At 43.6% G+C, this 13,055-nt stretch overlaps 1 protein-coding gene across 7 annotated transcripts in view; it reads left to right on the top strand.

Moving 5' to 3' along the window:
- The window catches only part of LOC148030353 (uncharacterized), a 347,980-nt gene that overhangs the window by 332,793 nt on the left and 2,132 nt on the right, over positions 1-13,055 (top strand). The window lies entirely within an intron of this gene.

The raw sequence follows: 13,055 nt of genomic DNA, 5'->3' as shown, positions 1-13,055 counted from the left end.
AGACAGTGTGAGAGTGAGAGACAGAGTTGAGCACGACACCCAATGCAATAGTACTGAAATAGAGTGTAAGCTGAAAGTACAAATGATAACCCTTATACCTTAGAGTTATAAGGGGCTGTTCACACCCGAACACAGTAAGTGCCCGTAAGTGTGCACCACAAGCACATACAAAATAGTACACATAATCTGGGGGAAAAAACCTCTCCTACCGAGAGTAAAAAGTGCCCCAGTGTCCTAGTGATCACCCGCACACTCCCATATGAGCGTAGGCGTAAGTAAGGCATGTGAGATACCCAACAAACCCCCCTGGAGTGAAGAGTGATCAAGTGTACAAGGATCATCCGCCACCAAAGGGCGTCAAATTCAAAGCATCGCGAAATGCTTCAAATTTGTCTCGTGGAAGAGCTTTGGTGAAGATGTCTGCCACATTGCTGGTGGTAGGACAGTAGACAAGGCTGATATCACCTGCATGTAGCCTCTCTCTGACAAAGTGGTAGTGAATCTCTATGTGTTTCGTGCGAGCATGAAACACAGGGTTCCGTGCCACTGCAATGGCACTCTGACTGTCAGTATATAAAGGAGTAGGCTCCGTAACAGATACATCCAAATCAGCAAGTAAACGTCTAAGCCATACGCACTCAACTGCAGTAGTGAAGGCTGCCTTGTACTCAGCTTCACATGACGACGTGGCAACAGTGGATTGTTTCTTGCTAAGCCAAGAAATGCATGACGAGCCAAGAAAGAAACAATTGCCACTAGTGGAGTGACGAGTATCAAAATCACCAGCCCAATCAGAGTCACTGTAAGCATGTAACTGCAGTGGTCCCCCCTTGGCATAAAGCAATCCAAGAGCTCTAGTACCCTGCAAGTAACGAAACACACGCTTCACAGCTTGCCAATGCGACATACGAGGCTGATGCATGTACCTGCTCAAAACTGAAACGGCAAACTGTATGTCTGGCCGAGTGTGGCATAGATAGATAAGACATCCCACTGCTGGAGCATAAGTATGGATATCAAACAAATCACTGTCATCATGTAATGACAGTTTGAGCCCAGGTTCCATGGGTGTACAAACTGGCTTGCAATCCTGTAAGCCAAACTTCTCAAGAAGTTGCCCAATGTACCTTGACTGACATAATCCAATGCCTCTAGCATCATGTACAAACTGGATGCCCAAGTAATAGTGCAAAATACCCAAGTCAGACATGTCAAAAGTTTGCTGTAAATTATTTTTGAATGCTGAAATCTGATCAGCATGTGTTCCAGTGAGCAAAAGGTCATCTACATATAGACACAAAATCAGCATGGATCCCCCCTCTTTATGTACATAAAGGGTAGACTCAGATGGGCTGTTTACAAACCCCTGACTAAGCAAGAAGGCATCTATCTTTGCGTACCAAGCTCGTGGAGCTTGTTTCAAACCATATAGAGCTTTTTTCAGCTTGCATACTAAATTTTCTGAGCCTTCAACTGCAAAACCAATGGGCTCCTGTACATACACTTCTTCCTGAAGTTCCCCATGTAAGAATGCAGTCTTTATATCCAGCTGATGCACTTTCCAACCAAAATGTGCAGCCAAGGCAATCATAGACCGAATGGTCGTCATACGGGAGGTAGGAGCAAAGGTCTCCTCATAGTCAATGCCCTTTTTCTGTGCGTAGCCTTTAGCTACCAGCCGTGCCTTGTACTTATCTATGGATCCATCTGCATTCCTTTTCAATTTGTAGACCCATTTCGTACCAATGGCACGCTTGCCAACTGGCAAAGACACCAAATCCCAAGTATGATTCTTATGAATAGAATCCAGTTTAGCTTGCATGGCTGCCATCCAATGCACACTATGTCGTGCATCCTCAAAACATTCAGGCTCCTCATTATCATGAGTACATGCTGCCATAATAAACTCCATGGAATGTGCTGAATCATGCAGTCGAGTTTGCCTTCGAGTACGACCAGCCAAGGGTGTTTCCAAATGACTATCTCTCATAGTATGCGTGTACCATCTAGGCACCTGTCTTGCTTCCTGACTGTGTACAAGTTCCTGCTGAATTTCAGTTTCAGCAATGTGCTGATTTACTGCATGTTCCATAGGAGCAGCTGGCTGAATATTAGGTTCATTTGCTGAAGTACCAGCTGAATCACCAAATGTGATGGGCAGCAGCCCTTCAAAGACATCACGGGCAGCCTGATATGTATCAAAACCAGCCAAGGATAATTCTGATTTTTCATCAAATACAACATCCCTGCTGACAAAAACCTTCTTGGTCACGGGATCATAGAGTCTGTAGCCTTTGCTTTCGCTGCTATATCCCATAAAGATGCATTTTACAGCCTTGTTGTCCAACTTCTTTCGAAGTACCTGTGGAATATGGGCATATGCAAGACACCCAAAAGTACGGAAGTGGCCAACAGAAGGTTTGCGGCTGTGCCAAGCCTCAAAAGGTGTGACGGTTTTCAAGGCCTTGGTAGGGCATCTGTTCAAAATGTGGCAAGCGCACATGACGGCTTCCATCCAAAAACTATGAGGCAAACTCTTTGCCTTCAGCATACATCTGGCCATCTCCATGAGTGACCGATTTTTCCTCTCTGCTACCCCATTCTGCTGTGGAGTATATGCAGTAGTGTACTGATGGATAATGCCCTTCTGCTGCAAATAAAAATTCAGCATAGAGGACATGTATTCCCCCCCTCGGTCCGAACGGAGAGTCTTAATCTTGCAACCAGACTGAGTTTCCACAAGTGCACTGAAAGCCAAAAATGCATCATACACTTCTGACTTCTTTTTCAAGCAGTAGACCCAGCACAAACGTGTAAAGTCATCAATAAATGTTACAAAATAGTAACAACCACCCAATGACTGTGTCTGCATGGGCCCACAAACATCCAAATGCACAAGCTGCAATCTGGCTGTTGCTCTAAAAGCAACATCACGGGGAAAAGAGAAACGATGCATTTTCCCCAAAATGCAACCCTCGCATAAATGCTCAGGAGGTCTCTCCAAGAGAGGTAATCCATCCAACATCATGAGTTGCTCCCGCAAGTCCTGAATTTTGTTGAGATGATCCTGCATAGAATCACCCTCATTCATCTTTAGAGTCTCTAGCTCTTTCTTCAAAAAAGAGATGCGAGTCTCATTCTTTCCTGCAAACATCTGCTCCAATATCAACCAAGCTTCTTGTGAAGAAGCTGCTGAACGAATATGAGGAATGATAGAACGCTGAACTGCCAATGCAATCAGCGACATAGCCTGTGCATCCCGTGTATCCCAAGTTTTCTGAGCTGCAGTTCTTGGGGGAAGTGGCTGAGCGGGCTGAGGTGGAGGGGGCTGAGGTTGCCCTCTTGCACGTCCTCCTGGAGGAAGAGTAGCGGGAGCCACAACTCCCGGTCGTGCTTCCTCTCCACTGACATAATCCCACAAATTTTTTGCCACTAATACATTCTTCATCATGAAAGACCAAAGGGAATAATTGTTCCCATCCAATCGGTCTTCCTTGGACACATAGGTGAATACATCTCCTCCCTGATTTGCCATTATTTCCCAAAAGGCAATAGAGCAATGTCAATGCAGTCCGGGCTGGAAATCTGCAAATTTCCAGAAATTGCAGCAAACACAAGTCTGCAATTAATGTGCAAAGGGTACTCTGTCAAAAAAAAAAAAACTGTCACTGATGCACGCTTCCCAAGGTGCAATTAGTGCTCAGCAGCACTAAAACATCAAAAGCCCCAAAATTTTCTGCCCAAAATTTCTGTCACAAATGTCTGTTACAAAAGCCCCAAAATGTGCATTCAATGTGTCACAGACAGACACAGCACGTTTCCCAATGCTGAAAACTGAACCTGCTGTTCAGCACGTTTCCCAATGCTGAACCTGAACCTGTTGCACGAACTCCTGTGTAACAGAAAAGTGCAGAATGTTACCTCTGCGTGTTGACGACGGGCACGATTCCCGAGGTAATGACTGCTGGGTACAGTCGGACTGACGCACAGGTACAGGCGTGCAGGATGGCGCGTCAGGACACAGGCGGCACGTCAGGGCACTGGTGGCGTGTCAGGAGACAGGTGGCGGGACAGGGTACCAGTGGCGGGACAGGGCGTCAGATGGCGGGCAGACGGGAGCAGCTCGTCAGACGGGCGGGATGAGCAGTCACGAGCTGCTGACGCGAGCAGGCGGCCAGGCGAGCTATGCGTGGTCAAAAACGGCGTCTGCAGACAGGTGGCACGCTGGGACAGGTGGCGCTGGGGGCGTCTGCAATCAGCGCGCTGGGCAGAGAAGGCTGCGCCTGGACTGAAGACGTCTGCAGATGGCGCGCTGCAACTGGCGGGTGGAGCTATGCGCTGGCGGCTGGAGCTGACGCTGGCGGGTGGAGCTGCGCTGGCGGCTGGAGCTAACCTGGCAGGTGGAGCTGCAAGTGACGTGGCTGCTGACGAAGGTACAGGCTGCACGTGCTGTACCAGACAGGTACTGACGAGCTGTCAGTGCTGACGCAAGTCCTCGGGAACCGAACAGAGCTGCTGACCAGCTCTGATACCAAATGTCAGATGGGAGAGGATCGAGGTGCAGCTGAAGTGCAATAGACAGTGTGAGAGTGAGAGACAGAGTTGAGCACGACACCCAATGCAATAGTACTGAAATAGAGTGTAAGCTGAAAGTACAAATGATAACCCTTATACCTTAGAGTTATAAGGGGCTGTTCACACCCGAACACAGTAAGTGACCGTAAGTGTGCACCACAAGCACATACAAAATAGTACACATAATCTGGGGGAAAAAACCTCTCCTACCGAGAGTAAAAAGTGCCCCAGTGTCCTAGTGATCACCCGCACACTCCCATATGAGCGTAGGCGTAAGTAAGGCATGTGAGATACCCAACAATTATGAATCCCATACTGCCGAGCAACCCGCTGCACATTAGAGAGCAGGCGTGCGAACGAAGCCAAGCCCTCAGAGGCAAAGTCCAATAAGAACCTCTCAATCAATTGCTGCATATAACCCTGAAAAATTGGATGCTTCAAATAAGAGGAATTGAAGCGTAAAGGGAGCTTATTCAGCAACTGCCTAAAAGGTGCAATGGGTTGTGCCCGCATCTCAAGCTGGAGGGGGAAATGATCTGACAACGCATATTGCTGCAAGACCTTCATCTCCAACATCTCGGGAAGAAAATAATCCCCCTGCATGATATACATTCTGTCCAGTCGCGACCAGGTGGTCGCATATTGTGCAGAATGAAAAGTGAAACCTGAAACAGAAGGGTGAAGCCACGACCAAAGATCTTGCTTAAGTACGTGCAAAGCAAAGGAGTTCCACACCCGGCTTTCTGGCGTATCCATGACCGAATGCCCTGAGGTGGACTGAGAAGAGTCAATACACATATTGAAATCTCCCATCAAAAATCCCCTGCGACCAAGTGCCATGGAGCCCTGCAAAGTCGACCATAGATCCCGTCGGGATACGGGATCATTCGGAGCATAGAGCCCCAGCAACCAGAAAATTTCTCCTTCAAATAAGACTTCGATCACCAGAAATCGGCCGTGCACATCGTTTTTAACAAGAACAGGCTGGTATTTCTCATGGACGATCTCTCTCTCTCTCTCTCTCTCTCTCTCTCTCTCTCTCTCTCTCTCTCTCTCTCTCTATGTATACAGACGTTAAGGATGTCCCTTCGGAATCGTAATGGTTCAATGATACTTGATGCAGGGTATTTTGAGGATACTTTCTGTGGGATAGACGTAACTATGTATACAAAGACACGTCAATGTATAAGTTCTAGATTACCAGATATTGTGGGATACAAATGGAAGAGTGTTTACAGGCCTCAACCTCGTAGGCCAGGAGAAACCAGAGAATCGGATGGGATAGCTATTCTTTATCGTGAGAGCCTCCAAGACATGATTCATGTGCTGTCATGAGATGTGCAAGCTAGATATATGTTGGTAAGGCTAAGGATAGGGCGCCCAACGGATCTATATGTTACTTCCCACTTGCCTATTCAACATTTGCCCCTGGAAAGGGATCACCATTTGAAGTACTACATGAGGACATTATGAGGTATGCAAGCATTGGGGACATTCTACTAATGGGAGACTTTAATGCTCAAACAGGAAGGGAGCGTTCAGCCTTTTATGATACTGAACATGAGATGTTTAAGGAGTTGGCATTGGATGAACTAGGGCTTGATAGGACATCTTAAGATAAGGATATGACAGCATATGGATCTCATTTGCTGGCATTAGAAAGTGCTCATGGATTAGCTATATTCAATGGTTTATCGAGATGGCCGGGAGCGGATGCTTTCACTTGTTGAAACAACAAAAAGGGAGCCAGCATTGTGGACTATGTAACGGGCTTGCCAGCTTTAATTCTAGAAATTAAGCATTTTGAGATTTCTGACAAGCCGATCAGTCTAGCAGCCAACCGTGCAATCCTAAAATTCACCCTAGCATGTGGTCAAATACAGGAAACAGGCACACAGTACACACATTTCTGCACTATGAGTTTCTAGAGCAAACTTTGCATATCTATAGTGATGCAGTATGAGATGGGTTAAGCCAACTACTACACCACGCAGATGCACTGCCCCTCAAAATGCTTGGTATGATAATGAGTGCAGACAAACTAGGACCCGCCTATAGAGGGATATTATACTAGGGACATACACAGCATGCACGGAATGTCTTCCATTGTCTTGTGTGAAAAAAGAAGAGGGATTATCTAGCCAAACTAGAGTCTGAGATATATTAGCTCTTTTTGAGCAGGTACAGCAAGAAGGCATGGAGGAAATTTCATGGTAGACAACCCCCTATTTAGTTGACATCACCTACAGTATGGCATGAACATGCTAGTGCACTGTATGATGTTCCATCACAAGAGCAGATTCCCTGTTCATCAAACTCTAGGCCAAACAGAGTGTGGATTCTTTACGGAAAAAATGGTGAGATATGCCATTTGGAGGTTTAAAAATAGGAGAGCACTTGATCAAGATGGCCTTGTGGCAGAACATTTTGCACACGCATGTTATGCATTGGCTCCTATCTTGTCAAATATCTTTAATAGGGTTGTATGTGAGGGGTTTCCAACGAGTTGGTGTGACCACACAATAGTGTCGATTTTTAAGAGTGGAGATCCATTGGTCGCTAACAGCTACCGCACTATTATGATTGGCCATATGCTAGCAAAGATATATGCATCTATTGTGAAGCATGAATTGAGTTGGTGGGCTGAAACAAAGGAGATACGGTCTGTAGGACATGCTAGCTTCCACCAAGGATATAATACATCAGACCATATATTCACACTGAGGGCCTTGATTGAGGAGGGACGATCACGAAGGCAAAAAAGTACGAGACAGTGAACAGGTAGAGTACAATTGCATGGAGGCATAATAGACTTGATGTCTAGCACAGTTGGTGTAAAGCAAGGCTGTCCGCTCTCTCCTTTTTTGTTTGGATTGTACATTGACGAGATTTCAGATTAAATACAAAGATGGGGTGATATGGGAGCCAGCTTGGCTAGGGTATTGATACCAATTTTGTTATATGCAAACGATGTTGTGCTCATCTCCAATTTACTCAAGGGGCTACAGCGACATTTGGATGCATTTCATGTGTTTTGTGAAGAGAAAGGCCTCAAGGTTAATCTTGGAAAGACTAAAATTATGGCCTTTTTTTATACCTTGGCAGCTCGGGTGACACACTCAAAGCATCACTTTATGTATGACGGTCAATCTGTGGAAATGGTTAGACAATATGTATACCTTGGGGTCACTTTCAAAGGACCATAGTTTTCATGGAAGGAGACTTTAGAGGCTAGGCTTGCACGGGCATATGTAGCTTTGGGCACTCTAGAGCAACAGTGTGCACACATACAGTTCCAGGAGCCCCATACCAAATTGTGGCTCTTTAACACTTAAGTTATGCCCGCACTACTCTATGAAGCAGCCATTTAAGGCCCGATCCTTTATCATACTAGATAGGGGCCTCTCATGGACTGTAACAAACCTGAAGCACAACATTATGATGGCTGGGAACATATGGAGAGACCGTTGATCATGATGATAGCACGTATGATAAGGACGAAAGCCTCAGTACCACAAGAGATCATCCGAGAAAAATTGGGTGCAGCATCCATGGTAGTGGAGACACTATTCCAAGCAATCACCTTCCTCCAGAGGATATGGCAGCTCTCTAAAAACCGATACCCTAGGCTAGCTTTGGAGTCTTCAAGACAGCTTGCAACAAAGGGAGATAGACAGTGTTGGTATGCACACATGAGCACGTGGCTGAATTTTACATGGCATGAATATAGATAGACTGCCACCATTTGATTATAGTTTTGATTGTCCCAATTTGAGTCTCAGCTGTTCAAAGTCGAATAGAGTGATCAAAGCAGATATCACTAAAGTGAAGACAGAGAGGACTTCGTCCAAGTCCCCCTTTCCCATTAGACACGAAAATGGCACAATACCTATGTCACTTCTTGCAACTTTCCCATGATGGTTTCATAGTGAGGCCGAGATATATGGATGCTCAACTTTCTCACAGGCTTTGAGTTGCTATTGGACAGATCTGCACCTCATCACATCAGCTAATGATTGAGATAGGTCGATGGAGCCATGTTGCAACAAATGAGAGGATGTGCTAGCTTTGTGAGTGGGAGGGAGAGACGGAGGAACACTACATTTATAGTTGCACTGTATACTATGATATCCGAGGCCGCTACCATTGCTTAAGCAGAGCTTTGGACCATTGAAACGGGTGATGGACTATGAGGACCAAAGATGTATGGGCCTTTTCTTATTGGAGCTCCAATAATGCAGAGCAGCATTGTTTCGGGATTGGAGGCAACCCAAGTCACATCCACCTCTCCAAAGAGCAATTACAAACTTTTTTAGTACAGCTAACCCCTTGGCCATTGCCACTTTAGACACATCTCCTACTAATAGGCACCATTGAGGGACATCATCAGGTGGCATCACAATAGACAGAGCTCAACACCCTAGGGTACTTGCTCAACAATGTAGACATGCTCATATGTGATACATTTCCGTCACAATTGCTCATTACAGAAGAAGATTACCACGTCAAGTCAGTCGGGGGTAGCTTGTAAGGTCTTGGTGGATTCCATACATTGAGAGGGAGATATTCTATACTATTTTCAGTTTCTCAGTTTTCCATATTCTTCATTTTGTATTTCAATTATCATGTAGACCTAGACATAATTCTGTTTTCTTCTTTGATGAGAGATGATGATGCTAGTTGTATTAGCTTTGGTCTCATAGGCCATTCTAGTCTTCTAGAGATGTTAATAGATCTTTCTCTCTTAACTTGCACAAGGGTGGAATGACCCTCCCTTCCTCCCTCTCTCAATCTTAAAAAGGCATTTCCCACTTGCATAGGCAAGTCTTGCTAAGTGACAACCTTCTAATCTCATTTTTCAGCATTATCCAACTTATTGAATTAATTTTTAAAATATTAGTTTTGAAAATTAATGTAATAATTATTCTAGTGTTTAGATAATTAATTTCACTAGTCAATAATTAAATTGGCTATGCCAATTTGTCTCCCAAGTATCCCTAAGCAGTTATTAGCCCTTAGGTTGGTATTAATTAATTAATGCCTAGTCTCTAGTATCACCATTGATATTATTTATTGGCCTTTGGCACCAATTGATATCTTGGGGTCTTAGGTCCCGCATTGTGAAATAATTAACTTGCACCTCACATATGCAAGTCACATTTACACATTTGATTCACTTTTAATCAAATGCTAAGCAAAGCATTAAAATATCACGTCCTTGTGACAAACCACCCCCTTGAAATTCTTGCAATCATCCTTAATTGCACTAAAATGTGCCATAGCAAAACACAATGCACTAGAATTTTCCAAAAGGCATCACAGTCAAAACAACATTGGCCACTACCGTTGAACAATGCTAATATCAAAAACTTGCGGAAAACTTCCAGCTAGCATAAATATAATATAAGACTCATAAAGAATCCAAAACTACTACCAGAAATTCAAAGAATGCATTACCCATTAGCATATCTCAACTATTATGGCCAAACAACCATAGCAAGTATAAAGTGAGCATAAATGAAATCAGCCTCTCTTCTTGGAGAGGGTGATAAATAACTTGATCTAACACTAATTACAATAAGTATAGAATTCACATAAACTAAAAAAGCAAATGGTGCCACTTAATCTTAGACATTGAACACAAGTTAGCCCCAAATTTGTTGGCGCCCCTTGTGGCATTTCTTTAACTTTCATTGCAAATGGATAGAGTACAATTGAGATCCTTTGATGTCCTCCATAGTCCAGCTTTCTCTTGCTGTCAAAATTGACCAATAAGCCTTTAAATCAATTTGCCCCTTGGTTTTCTTGGGGATTTTGGCCTTCACCCTACTCCTTGAAAGACAAATTAAGCCCCAAATTTGATATGGGCTAGTTGGCCTCTTGAATCTCCTTGAAATTTCTTAATTTTAACTACTAAAATTCAAGTCTTATGCTCTCGATTCTAAGCATGCATCTCGAGGTGGCTATCAAACCCTAATTTCTTCTATAAATTAGGGTTTATAACATAGATATTTTAATATCTCCACCTCTAATGACTCAAATGGCTAGATTTTGTTGAGATAACTTGAGAGATGATTGCAGGATGTGATAGAATGTTGTAGAGAGAGAACTTTCAAAGTTTCATCGTAAGAAAGGCAAAGTTTCATCGTAAGAAAGGCACACAAAATTAGTGAGTAGAGTTAGAGACAAAATATATTAGTTAGAGAGAGTGACTAGAGGCAAAGTCACACACACACACACACACATACAATTAGTGAGTAAAGTGTCAGAGACAATATAGCATTGTAGTTTGAGGACTATAGGGATATTGTCATTCCTAGTCAATCCGGGGTTTATTCTTTCTACCATATTTGTCAATACTTTCAAGTCCCTCAAGGTTACAAGTTGATTTGCACCAACTTTTTCAATAGCCTTCCCCTTTGTTTGCATTCTAGCCTTCATCCCTTATATTGGATTGGGTTTTTCTTTGCCTAAATGATTTCCTGAAATGAATAGACAATAGGTTTATTATAGGATGTTTGAGAATAAGAGCTGGATGACTAAGAAAACAAATAAAGTTTGGTCTACTTGGGATAGTTAAGCTAAGTGGCACAATCAATTACATCAAATTTGGAGGCCTAAGCTTCCTTACCATGAAAGTTTTTATACAGAGGCTTCTTATCAAGAGTCTCCCCACAAGGGATATGCTACATATTTACAAGATCTCCAATGATGGTTGTATCTTTTGTATTGCATGTGATGAGACTCTTGTTCATCTTTTCATTTCTTGCCTGGTTGATAGACAAGCTTGGTGTTTCATTTCCCAAGTACAAACTTCAGTGATATGTCACCGTAGAATCATCTATTCTTGGGTTTTGGGCAAGATGCCATCCACGGCCACTTTTGAGCCGGATCGTCCTTGTCTTTTAAGTTTTCTATGTTGAATTGATCTTTGGTACATCTGGCAGACACGCAATGCATTTATTTTTTATTCGGTCTTAGATATTCATAGTCATTTGGCCCGTGTTCAAGGATTGTTACTGTGGCAAGTTAGTTCCATGGTTTCAGTTGGTGTGATCTTCAAACAAATGGCCACTCCATGGATGGATATCATGCACACCACCCCAATAATATGCACTTCATGATCCCCTCCTTCTATTCTTGTAGCCTTGTTTTTTGTAGCCTTTTAGCTTCATGTGTTGTGTTCTATTTGTCTTTGAGTCTACTTGGTTGGCCAAAAGGCCTGTTGTAAATATTTCAATTCATTAATTCAAACTTCTTCATGGAAAAAGAAAAGAGAGTATAGCACAAAGGAAGGAGTGACATAAAGAGAGAGAGAATGGCAGGGTGACTTAACAAAATGCCTTTTTTGATCCAAGGTCTTCATTTGGAAATGTTGATCGGTGCGCTTCCTCTTGCCTCTATTCTCTCCAAGTGAAGGATTTCCAATGGGTGTTGCTTCTTTTGTCAAACGTTGATAGAAACCCCCCACCATCGGTTCCTTACTTGTTGGGTGGCATGAAAGGTGTGATCACTACTATCAGCCATTTGGTTCCAAGTGGTTGGGCTATCGATGCTTCCAAAGGACTGGGTCTTTGGACATCCCAAGTTTGTAGACCTCGTGCAGGCTGATATGAAAGTGCTCTTTCCTTTCTTACACTTCTAAGGTTGTTGGCATATATGGACCATGAGGAACGCATTCGTCTTTTATGCTTCATAAGGAGTGCAAAGTCATATAGTCTGCTTGAAAGGAGTTCTTCATTGGGAGATTGACTTGATTGGGTTAACAGATATTCTCCCTAGACAAGATTTGCTTGCTTGGCATGCTGCAGTTTCTTCTGCCCCCCTTTAGTCCCTTTAGTCACTTTGTTTCCTTTGTACTTGGACTATGATGCCTCAGATTTTATGCACGATGGCCTAGAGCCATCTTGTACCTTGTAACCATCTAAACGTGTACTTTTCTTGTAATTAATACAGTTACCTTTTACGGAAAAAAAAAAGAAAATCGTATCAAGCGCCCACTTAACTTACATTACATAGAAGATAAAAGATACAACTCATTTGCTAAAGAAATCCTTGGCAACACCTTGAACACCCAAAACCTTACAAAGTTGCTTAAGAGTTTCACAGACTGCATGCACTTTGCATCCTGAGCATATTGTATATTGTACCCCTGTCGCATTGCTTTCGACGCCTATGGAGAAGAATACAGAGGAAGTGGAGAGGGAGGCAGGTTGATTAAGTTAAAGAAGGTGGCAATGGTGGAATAGGAGGCTGAAAGATTCTGCCATAAGGCAAAAAGCAGAGCTGGCTGGGACAGAAGGGAGCAATGGTTGGCGGCACTGCAGTTAGTGAAGGCAGATTGGGGGCAGAAGGCTGGCAGGAGAAGAGAAGAGGAGCATGGGAAGCTGGGGTAGCTGAAACTGGTGGTCAAACAGGAAAAAGGATGCTGGGCCAAGCCAAGTTAGGGCTGGATGGGATGGTGCTGTTGAGAATGGAGG

Source organism: Lygodium microphyllum, chromosome 10 (assembly GCF_053477565.2).
Source record: "Lygodium microphyllum isolate KBCC chromosome 10, Lygodium_microphyllum_v1.1.10, whole genome shotgun sequence".
Lineage (NCBI taxonomy): Eukaryota > Viridiplantae > Streptophyta > Polypodiopsida > Schizaeales > Lygodiaceae > Lygodium > Lygodium microphyllum.
Note: the sequence above shows the minus strand (reverse complement) of the source record. Positions and strands in the feature narration are given on the sequence as shown.